Raw genomic sequence first — 7439 nt, 5'->3', positions numbered from 1 at the left:
GAATAATATCCGATTTATTTAAATAACTTTCTTTAATATATAATAATTTTGATAAGATTTTGATAAAAATTTCAAAATAATAATATGATGATTATTATACTATAATATACTGTAATATAGTATAAAATAATGATAATACATATATTATAAGGCCGCATGTATTAATATAGTATAAATTAATGATAATACATATGTTATAGGGCTGCATGTATTAATTTGATTATTACAGTCAAACCATATTTGTATACCTTCTAAGGTGAAACATAGTGCAACTAAAATGTAATTTTCCACCAAGTGTACCACCTATGTTTAACAAATAAATAAATTTGAATTTGAATTTGAAAAATGGTTCTCTGAGGTTAATTGTTAATTGGACGTAGTTAAGCAGAAAGGATCCAGTCCACACCAAACTAGTTTTGAGATATTTGACTTTAAAGTTTACATCGTATTTCATCATGAATGCGGTAAAGTTCATGTACCGATTTAAGTGCAGACGAAGGATATTTTCTGGTACTTTAATATTTAATTAAATTAATATTTATTTATAAATAATATTTAAATTATGGAATTGGCTTACTTGAATAATACTGAAAATATTATAGAAAATGTGCGATTGGGTCCACTTGGATCTAACTATCGGTTTCCAATTCGTGTTCAATAGCAAAATCAGGCAGTCCTCCAAACCCCTCCAAACCATCTATGATATTTTCGTCTCCCTGTAAAGCCTTATAGAAATTTAAGCAGTCTTTTGGAATTAGATGAAACATAGATTTTAAGTCATCCAGTTTAGGTTGTGCTATTTTGTTTGCCACTAGGCCACAAACCGGTCATGTCATTGTCTGTTATATCAAGGGATTTTCCTTTTATTTTCTTTTCTATGTTCAGTTCTTGATATATGTCGTCATGTATATCCTTTTTCATATAAACAATATAGTTTTGTTCCTTTTTTAACAAAATGAATTTAGTTTGTAGCCAATTTGTTTTATCTTTATTTACAAAAGTTTTCTTTAAGCATTTTTGTAACCTTGAGAGGATTCTTTTTTTGCAACTTGCAAATACTCATCTGCCGTGTATATGCGTTCGTAAAATTCTTATTGACACTCTATCTTGGAAAAATCCGTATCGTTAGGTAGAAATGTATGTCATGACTCAAGGTACTTGAAAGTAATTGTTTTCAAAGTATGGTGAGAGTGTAATATTGATTTGAGCAAGAGTACTAATTTTATATTGCGGTTTTGCCCGCCACAACAATCACTCCATAATACTAAGTCCGTCACTTTATGATCAAGTTTATTTTTTATAAAATTGATCAGACAAGATCCAACTACTTGGGCACCTCGCCCAGCTTCTCCTTCAATCCACACGTAACAATAACCAGTCTCATTAGAACCAGCATGAATTCCACAGTTGTATAACCACAACTGTCTTTTATAAAAGACAATGCTAGTTGGAATTCGGGGAAGAGGAAGTGTCTTTTCCAAGTCGAATGTCAAACATTCGAAATCTTTGACAGTCTTTGCCTTAACAAGTCTTCTTTCATATGTTTTCTTAATTCTTCCGCTTTTTCCGCCGATTCCGCAGTAGGTGTTCGTCGGCGCGCTTGTGGTGTCGACAAAGGCGGCTAGCGGTGCCTACAAAGCGCGCGGCTTTTTTTAAAGGAATATTAGGCAGGATTACGAATAATGAGTGCGAATGCGCGCAATAGTTGATGATTTTATGACACATCAAATTTAAAAAACGCGAAAAAAAATGCAATTTTCTTGAAAAGACCGATGAAAAATTCCAACGCAAGGGGATCTGGAATCATGTCTAGAACTCCAGGTCCCCATGACCGTCACGATGTCCCTTCCACCCTGTATGTCTGTGTCTATATGTATATGATATATTTATGTCCATGTGCGATATAAATGTGTGTAATATTTCAGCTCAATTGGTTGAATATATCAGCTTCAAAATTGAATTGCAATTTGCAAGATTCCACTCGAACAAACATGATTACACACATACATACCTACAATCATACATTGCAACTTAAATAATAATAAAAATGAAACGGATTGTCTTTCTGAATGTATTACACAATTCGGATGTTAGAGGAAGATATTTGGGTAAATAAAACTATGTATATGTTTAAAATTTTATAATCAAATATGGCTAAATAAAATGGTTTTATTAAGTTTCTGTCGTAGGCCAATCTTACTGCCTAAGTTTTTTAATGAATTACATTTTGCCGGATGGAACATCCTTAAATTTATATATGAATTAGCCAATGCTTTCACTAATTGCAATTCATGAGGTTCTTCGTCAGTTATGCATTGGATAGGATGCGGCGGATTAAAGAAATTATTTATTCTGGAGTAAAACATTTGCTTTAATCGCATCAAAATGTTGTGTTTATTAAAGTTGCGAAATGAATAATTACTTAAATCCGAAAAAAAAATATCTGTGCATTTTATTATTTCAAACGCAAATCTGGATGCATATTTTAAACTGCCCCTATCAATGAAGGCGGTAAACGCCGAAAACTGGGTTATTTCGACGAAACAACTGATCGAAATGCTGTTTAGGACTAATTAGCGCGTCGCACAGTGGGCTGAAAATAACGTTTCATGGACATTCAAATTTTTTTTCCAATTTGACGTGTTTCTTTATTGGAATCTGTTAAAACATGCTTCTTATTGATATGTTTTAAATATAAAGCCATAGATCATAGCGAAAGGCACACTTTTGATTTTTTTTCAAAAACTTTGTATGGGGAAAACCATAAAATAAGCTATATCTCAGCTGTCGCGTGAGTGCGCGTTATTTTCTTTCACATGATTATTGCTCTAATTTTTTGCAAAATTTTGACGTATTGCACCACGCTCGCGAGAGTGCGATTACGGAGAAAAAAAATATTGAAAAATATATATATTTTCCTTTGAAAAATTCGTAAATTTATTAAAAAATATACCTATATATCTCCAAAAATTATAACATTAGCGGCCATAAACAACTTCAGTGCTGTTTAGCTCTTCTCAATTTTATAATAATGAACAATATGCGGCTAAATATGTATCAGAGAAATATGTTTTTTACCTAATTTGTTTATGACACACGGTCTTGGATACCAGACCCTTTTAAAACAATGGATTAATATCAGTAAGTACCTATTGTTGCCATATGATTTCGTTGCCATCGGTCAGCTTTAATGGAACTAATGAGGTCATGAACACACTGGAATCATCATTTCCATCTTCCATTTTCTGTTTATACCTGCTTTGGTTCGATGAACCATCAAAACCTCACTTGGACACTAAAATAAGGTAATTTTTTTCGACACACTCGGGTAAACTTTTCAAAATTCTTGTTACTGTTAAATCTAGAAGAGCTTGAAGGGAAATTTTGGCTGCTGTATCCGTCACTGTAATTGTTATTTTTTGTCAGGATAATACGCATATTCTTACCTTAATGTCTCAATTTTGTACAATTCGTCCTTATGTATTTCTGGGTCACAAGCACGTAATAAAAGTTATTTTCTTTCTTTCTTTTTCTTTCAATGAGATTTAGCTTGCTGTAGCTTAAAGTAGGATACAAGTCTGACACACCTTCTCGAATTTCCCTTAGTGTTATATATTGCCACGTGGACAATTTTAAGGATAAAAACATACCAAGTGCTTTCTCTGGTGTAAAAACATGCTTGGGATATGCTTTTTTGGTAAACGAGTTTAACTTTTCAGCAGCTTCTGGGTGTTTCATCATAAACTCAATGACAGAAGCCATATTGTTCAAACCTTCTTGTCTCATCATTCGCACAGCAGCATATGCAAGCTCACTGGACTCACAGTCTCTTTGATTTTCAGTCCTTCTTTTCTTTTGTTTTATTCCTAAATCTTGAAATGGTTTTCGAAGCAAACGCTTCATACTTGTCTGTGCTTCAGTTGACGAAGATGTAGAAGGGACTGGAAATTCGAGACTGATATGAGATTCAGACGCCACAACATCTGATGCCTTTGGTTCTGCAATGCAACTTGGCCAATCAATATCACACTGAAGCAAGTCTTCATATTCGCTCGCTCGCTTCGTGGGGTTTTGATGGTTCATCGAACCAAAGCAGGTATAAACAGAAAATGGAAGATGGAAATGATGATTCCAGTGTGTTCATGACCTCATTAGTTCCATTAAAGCTGACCGATGGCAACGAAATCATATGGCAACAATAGGTACTTACTGATATTAATCCATTGTTTTAAAAGGGTCTGGTATGCAAGACCGTGTGTCATAAACAAATTAGGTAAAAAACATATTTCTCTGATACATATTTAGCCGCATATTGTTCATTATTATAAAATTGAGAAGAGCTAAACAGCACTGAAGTTGTTTATGGCCGCTAATGTTATAATTTTTGGAGATATATAGGTATATTTTTTAATAAATTTACGAATTTTTCAAAGGAAAATATATATATTTTTCAATATTTTTTTTCTCAGTAATAGCACTTTCGCGAGCGTGGTGCAATACGTCAAAATTTTGCAAAAAATTAGAGCAATAATCATGTGAAAGAAAATAACGCGCACTCACGCGACAGCTGAGATATAGCTTATTTTATGGTTTTCCCCATACAAAGTTTTTGAAAAAAAATCAAAAGTGTGCCTTTCGCTATGATCTATGGCTTTATATTTAAAACATATCAATAAGAAGCATGTTTTAACAGATTCCAATAAAGAAACACGTCAAATTGGAAAAAAAATTTGAATGTCCATGAAACGTTATTTTCAGCCCACTGTGCGTCGTGCTAGCATGAAATTTTATTTAACAACTTATTAGCAAAATGTCCGGTGAGATAATTTAAGATATTCAGTTTGCAGTCTGACATGTTGATTTGATCAATGTAATTTAATAAGACATCTAGTTGCAGCTCTTCATTAGGATGCGGAACCTGTGTTTCAAGAGTTGCCCGCTCAAGACTAAGGAATTCTAAAACTGGGGAAAGTTCAAAATCATCATCCGTACAGTTTGCGTTAATACTTGGCTTAACACTTAATTAAAGTTTATTTTAAAATTAATTAAAGTTTATTTAATTATTAAAGTACGGCAAGAAATAATTCAAATTATTATCAACTGACTCGAGTAATTCCACTGCTAAATTTGCAGTACTATATGTATCAACAATTAAACCTAAAGCTGGCATTTTTCTTCTATGTGAGAAAATATTTTGGCCATTAACTTTCAGTGTTGCCGAATACTCTCGGGTTTCTTTGAATATTCCCATCCAAATATCTTTATTTTTAGGGCGCAGTGGAGACTTAAAACCTACACCTAAAGGAGATTTGGCATTTAACACATTTAAAACTCTATTTACCATTCTAATATATTCTGTAGTTGCCTGGATTTTTTGAATTTTTCATTACCACTATCACTTAGAAAATCAATGGCATCAGCCACTGAAGAGCTCATTGTCTGGGCAGCTAACTTAACATTCATTATTTTTCCAAAAAAATTACGTGAGAGGCATTTAATTTATTTGCCTGCCTTAACCCCTCTTCCTCTTGCAATGAATGTAATTGTTTTATATAAACAAATTCTATATTCCCACTTCTACTACTCAAACACATTTCGGCAAAAACGTTTCTGCATAATTTTAACATGTGTGCTGGGTCAAAAATGCAGTGTACTTTGGTATCTTTATTAGGGTGCCTGAAATTCGTAACCATATCTGGTAAATGAAATTTGCATCCCAAATTTTCATAAGTGGAAACGTTAACAGCAGTTCCATCGCATGTCAAATTTCTAACAGTGATGTTAATATCCGATAGCATGCGTATTGCTGTTATAATCAGTTGTGATTGTGTAGCAGTTGAAATTTTCTCTATCAGAAAATAAGCAATAGGACATTTAAATTTGCGTTTATATGACACAATTTGAAACACTAGCACCTCATTTGCCAAACGTTCCGAATCATATGGAACAATCCCAGCAAAATCTACATATCCCCATACTTTACCTCTATTTTTATCGTAAACTTCTTCCGATCTAATTGACATTGAGTCACAATATTAAGGCAACATTCTGTAAATCATTTAGAGCGATAAATTTAAATATGTAAATACTTCGGTCATAAACCCTACATTACAATTATGTGTTGCAGGATATGGCAAAGCTACATGGTTCCTCAAAAACAAATATGCTTTAGTTAGACGAATAATAATATAACGATAAAGCGAATTGTTTCACATCTGAATATCGTACGCCTTTGTTACTTTGTATATCCGTATTTAAGTGTTTGTGGATGTTAACAAAATTATTTTTCACCATGTGTTCAATTTCATCATAATTAAGGTTGCTAAGGGATTCAAGAAATGTATTTCCTTAAATTCACCTTTATAGTCATTCTTAGCAAACATGGTAAGATATCCCCTTCTAAACTCTATACATTTGAGGTTATGGATATTAAACCCTTTCGGGTATACAGGCTTTGATTCATTTGGAAATACAATCATATCTTTGTGAGTTAGAACAACCACCTCTACGTTTTTACGCGATGTTTTTATGTTATGCACAAAGTCATCAAAGTCATAGATTTCTTTACTCATTTTGAGCTTTTTGGTAATTGCTGCGTGCACGGTGTCGGCAGCCATAAACGTGTGCCCGCTCTCAAAATACTACAATGTTTCGATATCTGTCATTTTATCATTGATTAATCGTACAAATGTTGACATAAGAGTTTTGTTCTTATTCTGTGCGTTGCAATTATCAAGGAAAAAGTAAACATGTTTTTGATCACGACAGTAAGTTATCAGCGTAAGTTGTAGCTACATTATAGGCTTTCCTACCGCTCGCTCCTTCATGCCAAAGAATACATACTGCGGTCTTGTTTTTGCCTGGTGGGACAAAAGATTCATTAAAGAGTGTGAGTTTACGGGAGAAATAATATTCTTTTGTTGTCAGTAACGGCATTTGTATCGCTTTCTGCATGTCTACTGTGTAAACAGACTCTTTTCCTCCACTTCTTTCACACTTTTCTTCCACTAATTTGAAATCTTTTCTCGAGTTTCTTTTGTTCTCTAAATGCTGAGCTAGGTCAATACAGTCCAAACAGTTGCAAGGAAGTGGGATTGTTTTGTGAGTAATTTCGTGATTTTTACATTTTGTGCATATGTCATGTACTGGCTCTGCAGTAGAAATATTCATCTCTGTAATGATCTTATGAAAATGGGTCCAACTACACTTATTTATAGATTTCTCGTCACAATACCTTATAAACTCTTTATAAATATAGGAAAAAGTAAACCCTATTGGAAGGTAACGACGATTAGGCGCATGTTGAATGTTGTAGTGAGAATGAACGGGATTATATTTTAATATAAAATTTCGAATTTCTTTTTGATAAGACGCAGGAAATGCAGTCGAACTAGGGTGACGTCCTCGAGGGTCTTGCGCAGCGCCTATTTTTGGATTTT

Source organism: Trichoplusia ni, chromosome 5 (genome assembly GCF_003590095.1).
Source record: "Trichoplusia ni isolate ovarian cell line Hi5 chromosome 5, tn1, whole genome shotgun sequence".
NCBI lineage: Eukaryota > Metazoa > Arthropoda > Insecta > Lepidoptera > Noctuidae > Trichoplusia > Trichoplusia ni.
This window is presented reverse-complemented; position numbering follows the sequence as displayed.